Here is a 15,716-nt window from a genome sequence, read left to right on the forward strand (position 1 = left end):
GTAACTTAGTCCTTTTTCTTAAAGGCATAGTTCAACCAAAAATTGTCATAATTTACTCACCCTCAAGTTCCAAAAAAATAACCATTTTGAAGAATGTTGGTAACCAGATAGTTGAAGGCACCCATTGACTTATGGAAATACTATAGAAAATGACTGGAAGTCAATTGTCTGGTTACCAACATTCTTCAAAATGTCTTCTTTTGTGCTCAACAGAAGAAAGAAACTCGTACAGGTGAGTGAGGGTGAGTAAATTATGACAACATTTTTGGTTGACCTATGCCTTTAAGAAAAAGAACTACTTTCTGTGTGGAAAGGTCATTGCAGGTGATGGTTGGGGGAGTTAATGGTGAATTGTTTAAGGCCGAGTAAATGATGACTATCCCTTTGAGGGGCGACATCCGTTGTTATAACACCAGCCATAACGTAACTTAGGCGTTATTTCTTAAAATATAATAAAATATGTTAAACCAAATTATATGTACATGTTAAATAAATTACGTTTTTTCAACGTAACCACTTTATTTGTGTTAAAAATAAACTTATTGGACACTTTATAAACTGTCAAGTTACATATTTCTGCTATAAGTGGTTTGACCACAAGAGTGCAGTGCTTTTGCTTTGATTTTGAGTACGACAAACAATACAAAACATTGCTGGTGAGCGACTTCTCTCACAATGATTTGTAGCGTTAGACGACGCGTTTAATGGATCTACAGCGACAGCTTTTTCTTTGAGAGGTCAAGGTCCTAGAATATCACTCTCAAGGAAAAATGAGTCCACACATTCAGAGGCCAACTCCTGTTCTCGGCCTTGCACCTGACATTTGTAAAGTGGTCCCGGGAGACAACGTCTGAAAACAAATTCATTTAGGTTCATTTTCAGGTGCTGCAGGCGTCTCTTACCTCAGCGTTGCACATTTTGATCCGTCTGCCTGTGTCAACATCCTCTGATGTGTCCTTCTGGGGCTTCAAATGACTGCGGGTGCAAGAGAGCTGTGCTTCTGAGTGTACGCCTCTTAAATTAAAAATGATTCTTTGTTTTGTCTGGTAATTGCCTCTCAAAGTTCAGAGATTAGGGACAGAAGAAAGGCAAATAGAGGCCTGCTGATTAAAGTACTCAGAACATTCCTTACAACGCGCAAATCCCCGCTGAACTCATTTTAGCATGCGCGGTGGAATGTTTTTTTCAACTCGGAGATCTGTAAGATTGAATAATGGTAGAGAATAAGAAAGAGGCAGAAATCTATTCCTTAAAAATTGAGAAGATCCATCATCACACAAAACCAGAGTAGGGGCGTATAGATGATCGGATGCACTGCATGCCAGAGGAAAACCGACACACCACAGTGAGTTCATTCTGATCTTATTTGACCCTCAATAACTTTTTGGTCTATTTGTCGTTGTATATTAGACTGTGATAGGAGAAATGATGTACATTTTATTGACAGCGAGGTCTAGTTATTTATATAGATATACAATACAGCAATATTACAATATTATTTATATACAATACAGATTGTTTCAAAGAAGCTTTACAGGGATAACAGGAAAATAAAGCAACAAAGTTGCTGTACAGCAGCTCTATAAGAAAATATTGTATTTTAGTGCTGATTAATCGGTTGTGAACATCATTAGTTATTCATTTAGTTAATTTATCTATTCAGCAGCTCTGGAGAAAACAGTGATATTGTCATCCAGCAGCTCAGTTTTCATACAATGGTGTCAATGCAGTCAGATAAATAATATTGTTGAATATTAAGTGTCCCCAACAATGCAAGCCAGAGGTGACAGCGGCAAGGAACCCAAACTTCATCAGGTGACAGAATGGAGAAAGAAAAAAAACAGACTCAGTTGGGGTGCCAGTTCTCCTCTGGCCAACAAAAAAACTATATATGATTATGATTCAGGCAGCATTACAGGTCAGAAGTCAGATTGGGATCGGAAAATTCATAATATTGAATCCAGTTCCACCTGGAGACGGTTTGTTGAGGATATGTGCCACTGGCTGTCATGTCGATGAAGCCTTCGCAGGGTCTAGTTGACACAATCTCTGCTGACACTTCAGGGCTTCATTGTGGTCGTGTCTAGGTGCAGGTCCACATCTGATCTGGATACGGCCTGGATCCGGCTGACTATGGTAAACCTCAAGATTAAACAGAGAGTCTAATATTAGCGTAGATGCCATTCTTCTTATGATGTAACAAGTTCATTGGGTGTTATAGTAAGTGTTCCCGGTTCCGGCTGACCTATAGTTTATGCAGCCTAACAATTATTTAACTGATTTGAATTATAGAAATTGATAATGTGTTATGTGTATGCCAGGTTAAAGAGATGTGTTTTTTTGTCTAGATTTAAACTGACAAGAGTGTGTCTGCTTCCTGAACAATGTTAGGAAGACTATTCCAGAGTTTAAGTGCTAAATAGGAAAAGGATCTACGGCCAGCAGTTGATTTTGATATATGTGACCCTGGACCACAAAACCAGTCATAAGTTGCACGGGTATATTTGTGGCAATAGCCAACAATAGCTACATTGTATGGGTCAAAATTATCTTTTATGCCAAAAATCATTAGGATATTAAGTAAAGATTATGTTCCATGAAGATATTTTGTACATTTTCTACCATAAATATATATATATATAAAATATTAGTAGTAGTAATATGCATTGCTAAGACTAAGTCCAAATGCATGACTTCAATTGGACAACTTTAAAGGCAATTTTCTCGATGTTTAGATTTTTTTGCACCCTCATTCCAGATTTTCAAATAGTAGTATGTCAACCAAATATTGTCCTATCATAACAAACCTCAATGGAAAGCTTATTTATTCAGCTTTCAGATGATGACCCGTATGGTCCAGGCAGGGTCACATTATCAACTGGCCAGAATTTTGAGATTGCAATAGAAGTGAAGGACGTTAATGCATTAAGAGCTTGCTCAAGTACAGAGGAGATAGCAGTGTATACAATGTTTAATAGAGCTCCGGAGGTTGACGTCACGCAGCCTAAACTCCGCCATTTTGGCAGGCAATCAGGGGAGCGCTAGAGCGGCTGTAGCATTGGTATCTATAAAATGATTTAAAACCAGACTGTTTAAACCTTACTATTTAAACATGATGGACAGCTGATGTGTGCCAGGATGCCAGAACAGGCGGGGGAAACAAGTTCCCATTAAATACAATAATCAAGAATAACATAAGTGCTTTTATAAATAACATTCAGAAACTGTAGGCTATTTGAAACTAAATTAAGGATCAATAAATAAATAATGAAACAAAAAATAAGAAATTACATTTATTGATTATGACTTATTTTATTTTACAGATGCACACAGCAGCGCGCTGTTTTGGACGGGTTTGTGTTAACCGTTAACATATAACGTTAATCTATTCACATGTTTTCTCTATTAAAATGTAAGCACATGTAGGCCTATATATCAGCATTATTATATACGTGTAAAGAATTGAAGTCTGTCATGTAAAACGAGCGTATTGATGCAGTTCAGTCTTCCTGCTATTCTATCTGTTAATGTTACTCCTGATCGGAGGCTTCCGTAAATATTTCGTTTATGCGTAGATTTAGGCTTCAACTAAGTTTAATGGTTAATGCAAAAATATTTAGTAGTGCATAAGTTGTAACTTAGAGCCATTTACGTCAAAACTAGGCTAGTTGTAACGTGCACAGCTGGTGCAACAGGTGTCCTGACAGGAAAACTATCCGTTCCTTTATCGATACACGTGAAAAGCACCCCGGGGGCATTATAGGGATCTGTTATGTTTAAGCTATTAAGTCTGGCTATGTACAAGTGTAACTCCTGTTCGAACCACCTGGTTTAAGCGGGACTCGATCTTAAGAGTCGGACGCTCTAACAAGGAGGCTAAAGGCTGCAACCCCTAGCATCAGTTGTTGGAGCGTCTCTTGAGATCAGAGGAGTGAGGTTTACTCACACAGCAACTACTAGCTGGCTTCCATTACACACATCCCCCTAAACCTCACTCCCATCCGGGTCACGGCACCACTGTAACCCCTCCTGTTCAAACCGCCGGCTCCAAGCAGGACTCGAACCCTGGTCCGCCAAGAGTCGGGCGCTCTAAAAAGGAGGCTAAAGGCTGCAACCCCTAGTGTCAGTCACTAGAGCGTCTCTTGATATCAGAGGAGTGAGGTTTACTCGCACAGCAAATACTAGATGGCCTCTGTTACACTCACCCCCCTAAACCTCCCTCCCACCCGGGTCCTGGCACCAATGTAACCCCTCCTGTTCAAACTGCCCGCTCCATGCGGGACTCGAACCCTGGTCTGCTGGCATGAGAGTCAGGCGCTCTAACAAGGAGGCTAAAGGCTGCAACCCCTAGCATCAGTTGTTGGAGCGTCTCTTGAGATCAGAGGAGTGAGGTTTACTCACACAGCAACTACTAGCTGGCTTCCATTACACACATCCCCCTAAACCTCACTCCCATCCGGGTCACGGCACCACTGTAACCCCTCCTGTTCAAACCGCCGGCTCCAAGCAGGACTCAAACCCTGGTCCGCCGAGAGTCGGGCGCTCTAACAAGGAGGCTAAAGGCTGCAACCCCTAGAATCAGTCACTAGAGCGTCTCTTGATATCAGAGGAGTGAGGTTTACTCGCACAGCAACTACTAGCTGGCCTCCGTTACACTCACCCCCCTAAACCTCACTCCCACCCGGGTCACGGCACAATGTAACCCCTCCTGTTCAAACCGCCCACTCCAAGTGGGACTTAAACCTTACTCGCACAGCGACTACTAGCTGGCCTCCGTTACACAAAAATTGCGTCGTAAAAAGGATGGGTCTACGGATGGTAGACATGACCTCTATAGGGAACCAATGCAGTGTTAATAGAACTGGGCTAATACAGAATAACAATGATAATGACTTTTGAGCCTTAAAAATAAGATACTTATACAGGTACTTCAAAATCAAATTGAAAAATTGTAATTAATGAACAGCAAAAGGAACTTCATCCAAATATGAAACACTTTTCCCTGTCAATTTAAAGCTTCAATAAAAAGTGAATTTCATACTGCCTGTGGTCAATGTCAGGTTTTCCTCAGCAAGCCAATGGGCTTCTAGACTTCAGAGTAATTGGAGCTCAACGTCATGGTGACTGCCCTTGGGCCCCACTTTTACATAAGCTTAAATTACAGTAATGCAGTCATGCAGCCGTGCCCAGCATGTTGTCATCGCAAACCATAAAACGTAAGATAAGACATTCATCTAAAACACATCTCTGCTTCTCACGCAAACAGACTCTTCTGAGAGAAAGCTGAATTAAGTTTACAGCCTCAGCACTGAATTAATCTAATTTAAATCTACGCTAATGAGAATATTGCTGTGAGAGACGACAGAGTTCTCGCTTTATTTAATTAAGGACAGGAGGACTTTTCCCGGTGAGAAACGTTATCATTTTAAACCTCCTTCCACAGAATTGCTTAGTTAATATGAATCTGTTAGATCCTTTTAGAAATGCTTTTCACTCAGATGTTCCTCTAGGATGTTCTGCTATTACTCTATTCCTCAGTTCCACACTCTATCAATTTCACAGAAAGTTAGTAACGCTCTCTCATTCTGTCCTCTGCTTGTGCACAAAGATTATTTTCAGGCTTTGTTATGATTGTGAAACTCTGTTTTTGAAAATGAGGGGCATTATGAGCGGCTTGCTTAAGCCCGCCACAGTGGCACATTTTTCTATTTGTGGCACTTTCACCTGCTTTCACCTCCTATATGCAGCACGTTCTGCATGCTAACATCTCAGAGTGGGAAAACAACAATGTTCTGAACAATCTGTTATGTTGCTCTGTTTCTGTGGACGCCTGAAGGAGTTTGTGACTCTGGAATACCTTTGGAATTGGTTGGTCTGCACAGTAATTGTGTATGTAAATGGTTTTTTCGCAAGGTAATAGTGAAATCACTGGCTCAAAACGTCAGAAAACACGAATCAGCAGAAGTTAGAAAGCCAGTTAAAAACCACAAACATGAACACACACTCATATCAACATGTCAGACTGCCTTTCTCTAATGAATTTCATCTGTATTTAAAATCCAGGCCAGTGTTGCCTTAAACAAAAAGAGCATTAACAACCCAGGCTGCATCGGTAATGAGTGTCGCAGAATCAGCGCAGACTACAGCGCATGGTGACGTATGTGCTCTATTGTTAGTGTAATGAACACCTGGACATCAGTGTAGTGCTAAATCAGACAAGGATGCAGCAGCCACTCTTCAGTTCTGTAGCAATGAAACGCAAGATGCTTCCCTTTTTTTCAAATGAATTCTTTGTAGTTACGAAAGCTGTGAAACATCATCAGCACTGACAATATATTTATGCCAACATTTTAGCTCACAATTAAAGGGATAGTTTACCCCAAAATGTACATTTTCCTCATCATTTACCCACCTGCATGCTATCCCTGATATGACTTTCATTCTTCAGATAAACCCAAATGAAGATTTTTAAGAAAAAATCCATCTCTGTGAGTCCATATAATGCAAGTGAATGGATGAAAGTCATATACATTATTATATTATAGAGAATTTTTATTTTGGGGTGAAATATCTCGAAGTTTAGCACCATAGGACACAACAGGAAGATGTTTGAACCCCCCAAAAATCTTCCATAGTGCAGCTTTATTATGCCGCTATACTATAATTAAGCTGTAGGTTCAACTTTCTGATGTTTCAAAATGAAAGTTTGAAAACAGTCATTATTTGAACAGTTTTGTTTGGTAGTATCACTGCAATTGCACAGACCGGCTTTGTGTGGATATATGACAGACGATTTGAAAAAGAGTTGGACAAACAAGACAAGTCTTTTCCATCATTAAAGACTAACTTGCACCAACACAGAACAAAATTGTTAGAAATTTCATCAGCCACATTCAGAATCATTAAAACACCCCTCTCCCACAAACTACACAGCAATGGAGAACGCAGGAGCATGTGCATAATTTATTATGCTAGAATTTCATTAAGTCTTGATTAAAAATAACAAGGTCTCCTTGAGGGACACTGATATAGCTCTTGATTACAAATGTCCATTAATTGCTGCTAAGGTACATTTCATAAAGATCATTCAGTGGAGGATGTGGTCAGTATGTGGTCCATTCCAGAGCAACGTAACATGTTTTTATGATTCAAATGCAGCTGAAGCAAACTCACCCAAACTGAAGGGACCGATTAAAATCCATAAAAAGTTATGAAACTTTCAGGCAGTTGCGCATTCACTTTCACAGACAAGCAGCTGATATCACAGCAGCAGTGAAAGTTGGAAAGGTTCCTTCTTTGATGATTATTTTATTATACTTCATCATGTATAGAGCCAAGTAGCGTTCCCCAATAATCCAAATCTACCAAATCTGCAATAAGGTTTCAGTTAACATGACTAGTTAACTAATATGACATACATTAGTTAGCATGACTAGTTAATAGGGATGCAACAATACAGTCAGTCCACGGTTCAATACATACCTTGGTTTTTTAACCACGGTTTTCAGTTTGGTTCGGTTCTAATGGCTTGTCACATCAGTGTTTTTTGTTATTCTATTCTTAGGCGACAGGAACAGCAAGAGGTTAAGGAGGAAAAAATAAAACAAATATATTTTACTTAATAGAAAGAAACCCTTGTACACCTTCCTATGTATAATATAAAATAAATATATAAAGATTAACACTGGCTGCTCAGAGCTGTACAGCAGCATTCAAGTATGAAATTGAATGAATAAATGTAAAAAATAAAACACTACATAGACTTCACTATAAGATATACACTATATTCTTATTAAAGTTACTGTATTAAAGTTTTTCAGTCAAGAGCAATGAGTGATTTTCTCTTTGTCTTTTGTTGTTTTATAAACATTAAAGGGATAGTTTACTCAAAAGTCATTGATTACTCACGCTCAAGTTGTTTTAAATCTGAATAAAGTTCTTTCTTCTGTTGACAATAAAATATAATATATTTGAAGAAGTCCCCATTGACTTCCATTGTAGGAAAAATACTATGGAAGTCAATGGCTACCGTTAACTGTCTGGTTATCAACATTCATCAAAATATCTTCTTCTGTGTTCAACAAAAGAAATAAATACAGGTTTGGAACAACATTAGAGTGAGTAAATAATGAAAGAATTAAAATTGAGGTGAGATGTCCCTTTAAGGACATGTTCACTATTAGGCTGCGCTGCTATCACTTTAAGACCTGCACAGACACTCATCCGATTTTCCCTTTTCCTTTAGATTTTCTGTTAACCATTTGTGCATTTACTAATACATTATTAAAATCAAAAGTTGTATTTGACATTAGTTAACATTAGTTAATGCACTGTGAAGTAACATGAACAAATGATGAACGACTGTATTTTTATACAAAGATGAACAAATACAGTAAAACTGCACATTTTAGAGTGGCCTTTTATTGTGGCCAGCCTAAGGCACACCTGCACAATAATCATGCTGTCTAATAAGCATCTTGATATGCCACACCTGTGAGGTGGATGGATAATCTCGGCAAAGGAGAAGTGCTCACTAACACAGATTTAGACAGATTAGTGAACAATATTTGAGAGAAATAGGCCTTTTGTGTACATAGAAAAAGTCTTAGATCTTTTGAGTTCAGCTCATGAAAAATGGGGGCAAAAACAAAAGTGTTGCGTTTATAATTTTGTTCAATGTATATGTGTGTGTGTGTGTGTTTATATAAATGAAATATTATCATATAGTGCATAACTGTGCTTAATAGCTTCACAATAAACAGCAGCTTTTCAGTGGGATTAAAGCAGTGGTTTACACATATATGCGGACATGAAAACTACTCATTTATGACTCAAATATATGAGCATGTCAGCTGTGAAGAGGAAGATATTAGTGATCACATCTGTCAGACAACACTAGCTGGCTTTAGGGGTGTCTTTGAAGTGCTGCTCTATGTAGTGCTCTCATTTATTCAGGTTGCCATCCAAATAGCATGCAGAATTGCGAAAAATGGGTTTTATGAGGACAAGATGCCCAAACCATGAGCTCACATTATCACTTCTCAGCTTATCTTAAGCATTTTACATCAGCTTGTGTATGGGCCACTAACTCTGAGGACAACGGCTCTTTTTGAGGGGCTGTGAACACCCTGCTACAGAGTCGTATCCTCACAGCATAATCAATGACAGTGGAGAGGCTGGGACAGATTGTTCCTAAAAGCTGTCTGCTGATGACAGACGTTTTTATCTTTTGGATGACAGATATCAACTATTGGCTTTTCATGGCACAAACTGAATCTGTTTACAGCACAGCAGGTTTTGAACCTGGTTCAGCATAATGGGGCAATTACAATAAACATTATCTGCGCACATTTCATTTGAATGCAATCATGTTATCCTGTTGTAGAAATAATACAATTAATTGCTCATTTCTGGCAGTAAATTGGGTGTCACATTTTCATGGCTGGATTTCAGACCGTATTGCTTGAACCTCCTATAGATATACTGCATGAGGCAGATTCTGCTCTGTAAAAGTAAATGTAACCCTATACCGTACACTCAAAAAAATGATTCAAGCCCTTCATAGATGTGACACATTTCAATTCTGTTCACTTTACTTAAACATATCTAATTTTGTCACAACTTAATTTAATTGTGTTCAATCAACCTAATATTTTTAAAACTGAAGTTTACTTAATTCAGTTGTGTTAAAACTACATTAAATATTTGTGTTGACATAACTAACTGGGCAGTTCCCAGCATGCTTTGCAAGGGACTCCATTAGGAGAGTAAATTTAGGGATTAGAGTGTTATTTATATGTTTTTCTGTAAAGGGAATGATGTTGTTAGTAATGTTAGTGTTTAATGTTCAGTTATGTTGGACATTTAGAGAGGTTTCTGTAATGTTTTTTTAATTTTGTGGTTACCGTTATTCTGAAGAGTGGCACTCAGTGATCTATGCTAATGTCAAACCTCTTTTCTTATATATTCATTATATACATTGTGTATGATGATGAATGAAACTGCTTATAATTGATTTTCCAATTAATTTTTTTAATATAAGTTTGACAAGAAAAAAAAGTAATGTTATACGTATATAAATATCAATTAAACTATTAGATAAAATTGAGTTGGACCAACTCAATTACATTTCATTGTATGAATTAGTTTTTTATGAGTTGGGGTTACACATATTTATTGGATGGAAAACCTGCCCTCAGGTAAATTGAGTTTGTCCAATGAGTTATTTTTTTGAGTGTGCATGTTCATTTAACTTAACCGATTTAAGTTACAGGGAAGCAATTCCACTGATTTAGTTCAACATTACTATTTCACATAGATTCTTCCCCATTCAGTTGTGTTGTCCCAACACAAGGAGTTTACATAGATTAGAAAAATTCCATTAATGTTAATAAAAAGCAATTTGCTTGTGTGGAACCACTGTCCATAATTAAATTAAGTAAGTTTAAAGAATCATTTTTTTGAGTGTACATGTTTGTTTTTGATTTGTGATTTATCTTCACCATTTGGTGTCACCAGACCTTAAGGTTCCCAGTCATGTACGGAAGGATAAAAGCACAAAATTACACAATAAGCCATGTTTGTTTTCTTTCTCAGGGCCTGATGGTACACTTTTTCTGATAGAATTGAAATAATGTTTGCTTTTGTAAATCACCTGTTGAGTGATTATTGCACTGATGACACAGTAAACATCATTTGTCACAATAAGGTGTCTTGACAATTTAGATTTATCATTTTTATCCACCTGGTTTTGCTCTCAGACAGTGTTTTTGTAGCATATGACTCTAGAATCACAATGCATAGCCATCAAAATGCCAAATAAATGACCAAAGAAGAACAAAATTATGTAAATTAGTCTAATTTATTTGCATATCAATAAGAACACTCTCTCTTCTAGGACTTTTTACCACATTCACGCCACAAAAAAACAATCCTTGCAAAAATACAACAACATAGATTATAAGTGCATCTGAAACCCACTAAATATGTCAACCAAAATGAGTCAGTTTAAGAGAAACTCACTGTGACTAGTGAATGTGAAAGCAGTTTTCTCCTTGAAAGGATCAGTGTTGAGAGATTAACTTTGACTAACATGAAAATGCTGGATTTCAATCCATTCAAAGGAGTACAAGCAATTTAAACACTTGGCAGGGATCCTATTGCTTTGCCTTCAATTCTCTTGTGGTGCAGAACTAAGTAGTTTTGGATATTGGCAGGGAGGAAACTATTCTTAAGCTTGGTTCAACGCTGGTGTTAACCTTTCCATCCAAGTTTTTCTGGGAGTACAGTCGCCCAGTTGCAGGTCTAGCAGAGCAGGCGATTTTCCTTGCTCAGTATGAACTCAATCATGCGCCTGAGCTTTATTTGTAGCACTGGAGCAGGAGAATTAATCAAGGACAGAAATAATTTTATAATAACCAAAAGTGGCATTCAGTACCAACCAAACTTGCCTTGTCGTGGACAAATCTGACAAAATTCAATAGATCAAGGTTGTCCCATATGCTGTGTATTCAATGAGGTATTGAATTTACATTGGATTATTTTATGTTTCAAAAAAGATCAAGCACTTTCTGAGGAAAGGTTATCCCTGATTCATAGCCGAAGTCCTGTAATTGCTTCAGTAAGGTATTATGAGATACGATTCCGTCTGAGGATGTGACCTTTGGCTCCATTAAACATTCAGCCAGTCACCTTGTGCTCAAATAGCTCTAATTAGACCAAAGTGCTCTAAAAATCATCACACTGGATATCCTAGCCCAAAATGTACACTCAATTTGTTGCTAACCTGTGCACTTGGAGGAATTACAAAAAATCCCTTGTGTATATGAGTTACAGTCATGTGTATGCGGACATAAAATGATACTGAAATGTTATACAGCAGTTTAAGGGGTCAAGAAGGCTGGTTACCCTCTACTGGTAGATGTTGTAATTGCATCTTTCTCCACTGACGGCCATTCAATATATTTCATTTTCTGATGAAGTCCACATTTTGGCAAGCAAAATTCTATTTGCAATTATTGGGGCTGATTTCACATTGCATACTTCTGGATGGGGTTACTGTGGATAAATAGATAGCTTTCTCTACACTCGCAAAAAAAAGTGCAAAAATTGTACCTTTAGGGGTATGACAGCTTGTCACTAGGGCAGCATCCTTAAAAGGGACATCTTTATACCATTTTTATCCATAAAAGGTTCATAGTAGTACCTTAAGGTACATGCTTCTCTAAAGCCCTATTCAGATGGGATTGGTTTTACAAGGGTAGATGGAGTAAAGTCATTTTACCACAGGACGTCTGTAATTTTAATGGCCAATTCGGGATAAGAAATCTCAGTAAAACTAAGTGGTAACTCGATTTACGCACCGCCGTCACCTTCCCGTCGTCGTATTAAGTTGCTTCCTGATATCACGTGCGCAAACACATATAATCTATATATAACCTATATATAACAGTTAGGTCCGGTTGAATTATTAATTCATTAAATTGTTATTGGATTCTGTTGGTAAAAGGCACTTACAAAGCTAAAATAAGTTTTGTGCATCTGGCAAATGCTTTCGACCCTTTTTTAATCTGAACGGTAAGTAGGAAACACTTGCCACAGACTTGTCCCACCACCTAGAACGCAAATGAATGCTCAAAAAGCACCTCCATATTTATAAGTAAAAACGTGAAAAAACACTTTTAAACAGGAAATGACGGAATATTTACATAAATATTTACAGCGGGTCCGTTCCATAGACTATAAAAATGACCTGAGGTGATTTTTCCGGACCTTTTCACAGAAGGTAAAAGTTGCCGTAATCTTTACTGATATTGTCCGTAATGATTACTGAGATGTCACATTCAGACGGGACTAAAATCACTGAGAAGCTCTGGTAATAATTACTTTACCCCACCTCTCCATGTTAAACTAATTCCATCCGAATAGGGCTTAAGGTACTAATATGCACCTTTAAGGGTGAAAAAGGTACAAAAGATTTCCTTTTAAGTGTACTGCCCCAGTGACAAGCTGCTGTACCCCTAAAGGTAAAATTTTTATATGAGAGTGTAGGTGTTGTAGACCTACTTTAAAGGGGTCATGTCATGAGAAATCAAATGTGCCTTGATCTTTGGAGACATAAGCGGTCGATGTACCATTAAAACGTCCTGCAAGTTTCTGTCACATGCCTGTCCTGTCTTGTGCTGCACATGGGTGTTTTGTTATCTTGGTCAATGTGCGCATGTCGTTGTCTGATCCCTCCCCCTTGTTATCTGATTATTGTTTGATTTCTCCCACCTGTTCCCTCCTGATTATTTTCCCTTATAAGTCCCCTTGTGTTTGCAGTCTGTGTCAGATCATTGTCTAACGTCTTCCTTCCCCATGATCCCGTTGGTATGTTTGTTTTAGAGTTGTTGGTTTTCTTAGTGTTATGTATTCCCCCTCATGGGTTTTTGTTTTGTTATTATGTTTATTTGTTAATAAATTCCTTTTTGTCCTGCATTTGAGTCCTCACCTTAGTTTTCCTTCATTTTCACGTGACAGTTTCATAGTTTAAAATATCCTCTTCCTTATAAACAAAGCATGTATTAAATCAAGCTCTAAAAACGTCTCGTTTGGATATTGTGGGATTTATGACATCCCACGTGCAAATACATTTACATTATTTACGTCATGCGCCCTCTAGCTGGCATAAAAATAATGACAGTGTCATGTTATGTCTGTCGTCATGAAATGACGTATGACTGTCGTTACCAATCAAAATGCGTATTCATTTAAATGCAATGTGTTTTTATTACCATTTGTCATATTTCCATTTAGCAAAAATCCTTTTTTTTTATCAACAACTACACCCACCGCTAAACCTACCCAGTGATTTATAGTGCATATACACTTTATGAGCACATGCGTTCCCTGGGCTCGAACCCACAATTGCATTATCACATGATTACACAATGTTGTATTTAGCAATGCTCTATCAATTGAGCTACGCAAAACCCGACATATGACGCAAATAAAAGCATAAAAATGAAAGTGTCCTGTTGTCGATAGGGGCGCAACTTTAGTAAACGTTCCTATGGGTCGTATTTCAGGGAAGTGACAAACGACCTAATAGGTGTATTGGTTGGAGGACAACCAGAGCAAGACATCAACGAATCATTACAACATTTGCCTACACCAGATGCGAGCATTGTGTCGCGTCAAAAGCAAATACAGTATACAGATGCGCGTTCAGTTTCTGACATACTCCATGCACTTGAGTCTGTCTACAACAGGACACAGGGTTCAGAATGAGGGTTAAAATTGTGTGTGTGTGTGTGTGTGTGTGTGTGTGTGTGTGTGTGTGTGTGTGTGTGTGTGTGTGTGTGTGTGTGTGTGTGTGTGTGTGTGTGTGTGTGTGTGTGTGTGTGTGTGTGTGTGTGTGTGTGTGTGTGTGTGTGTGTGTGTGTGTGTGTGTGTGTGTGTGTGTGTGTGTGTGTGTGTGTGTGTGTGTGTGTGTGAATTGAAAAAGGTAAAAAAAATAAAAATTTAATTACACAATTACATTGTGTAAAAGTTCAAGAAGAAATTGACATAAAATACACCAAAAGTTTCTTCATGTCATCATGCCACATCAACCCTAATGTCGACACAGAACTGATCCCCAGACCGTAAAAACATGCATCACTGAAATCCGTAAGTTTTTCTTGAACCACAATATGTTAAACAAGAACTAAACTGCCCGGGCTTTCTCCGACACAGCCGAGTTGATGCTTTCTGCCCTGCTCCTCACAGCAGTTCATTTCACTATTCAATAATTACTGGGTTCATTGAACTATGAAAAGTGTGATTTAACTCAAGCAGCATTTGATGAATACATCGGGGCACTTCATCTGCCTCCCAATTACACATGCAGGGACATTATGTGTTGAACACGCCCAGCTTTCACAACGCTGAAGGTCATGGTGTTCCCAAACTCTGCCCTCTCACTCCCATCTGCCAGTATCCCACTGATTTGTTGTAAATGTGCAACACTCCTGCCAGATTTCACTGATGTGTGTGAAAGCAGGCTGAGTGCCAGTATCATCAACTGCCCCCACCCCTCCCATCCCCAATAATGTATGAAAAATAAATGCAAGGTTCAAGGTTTATTTTATGAAAAGTCTTCAATCTTGCTTTTAAATGTGTCTTTTTTGAAAAATTGGTCTGGAAAAAAACTCCAGATGGCAATGGGTAAGAAAGATTCTGATCCCGAATCATTTTATGAATGCCTCTTAAAGCACTTTGTCCATATAATTAATGAAAGCTTGAACGTCTCCGCTTGAATATCACATGGTGGAGGAAAAAATGTTGCCTATATTTCAGTGCTTTTGCGTTTTTCGTTTGCAAACAAACACAAACGTTTCTCAGAGAGAATGCAAAAGCATTGAAATATCAATTGTCCTCCGATCTAATTTGTTTACTATCACTGTGTTACTTTATGGAGTACGTAGAATTGTGCAAAGGAAGTGTGTTTTCCCCCGAAAAGAAATAACTACAGTAATCTGAACTAATTCAATGCGATATGTGTGGATGATCTCTGTCAAACCCGGGGGTGTAGGGGTTATAAATTCATATATGGCACATTTGAAAATGAGTCTTTTTTGCAGAGTGCAAATGGTAAATAGAGAGATTTTGGACTGAAGATATTTTTGATTACACCTTATTTTAAGGTGTCATTGTTACAGTGTAAATATATATTTAAGTACTGAGTAATATTA

The 15,716-nt window shown here is 38.1% G+C and overlaps 1 protein-coding gene across 1 annotated transcript in view; it reads left to right on the forward strand.

The window, feature by feature from the left end:
* The first annotated feature begins 1,147 nt into the window (after window positions 1-1,147).
* Window positions 1,148-15,716, forward strand: part of drd2a (dopamine receptor D2a) — a 52,547-nt gene continuing 37,978 nt past the window's right edge. Inside the window, exon 1 of the mRNA XM_079823958.1 lies at window positions 1,148-1,345. The gene's annotated coding sequence lies outside the window, so the exon portion shown is untranslated. The remainder of the gene's footprint in view (window positions 1,346-15,716) is intronic.

Source organism: Gobio gobio (assembly GCF_949357685.1).
Source record: "Gobio gobio genome assembly, chromosome: 8".
Lineage (NCBI taxonomy): Eukaryota > Metazoa > Chordata > Actinopteri > Cypriniformes > Gobionidae > Gobio > Gobio gobio.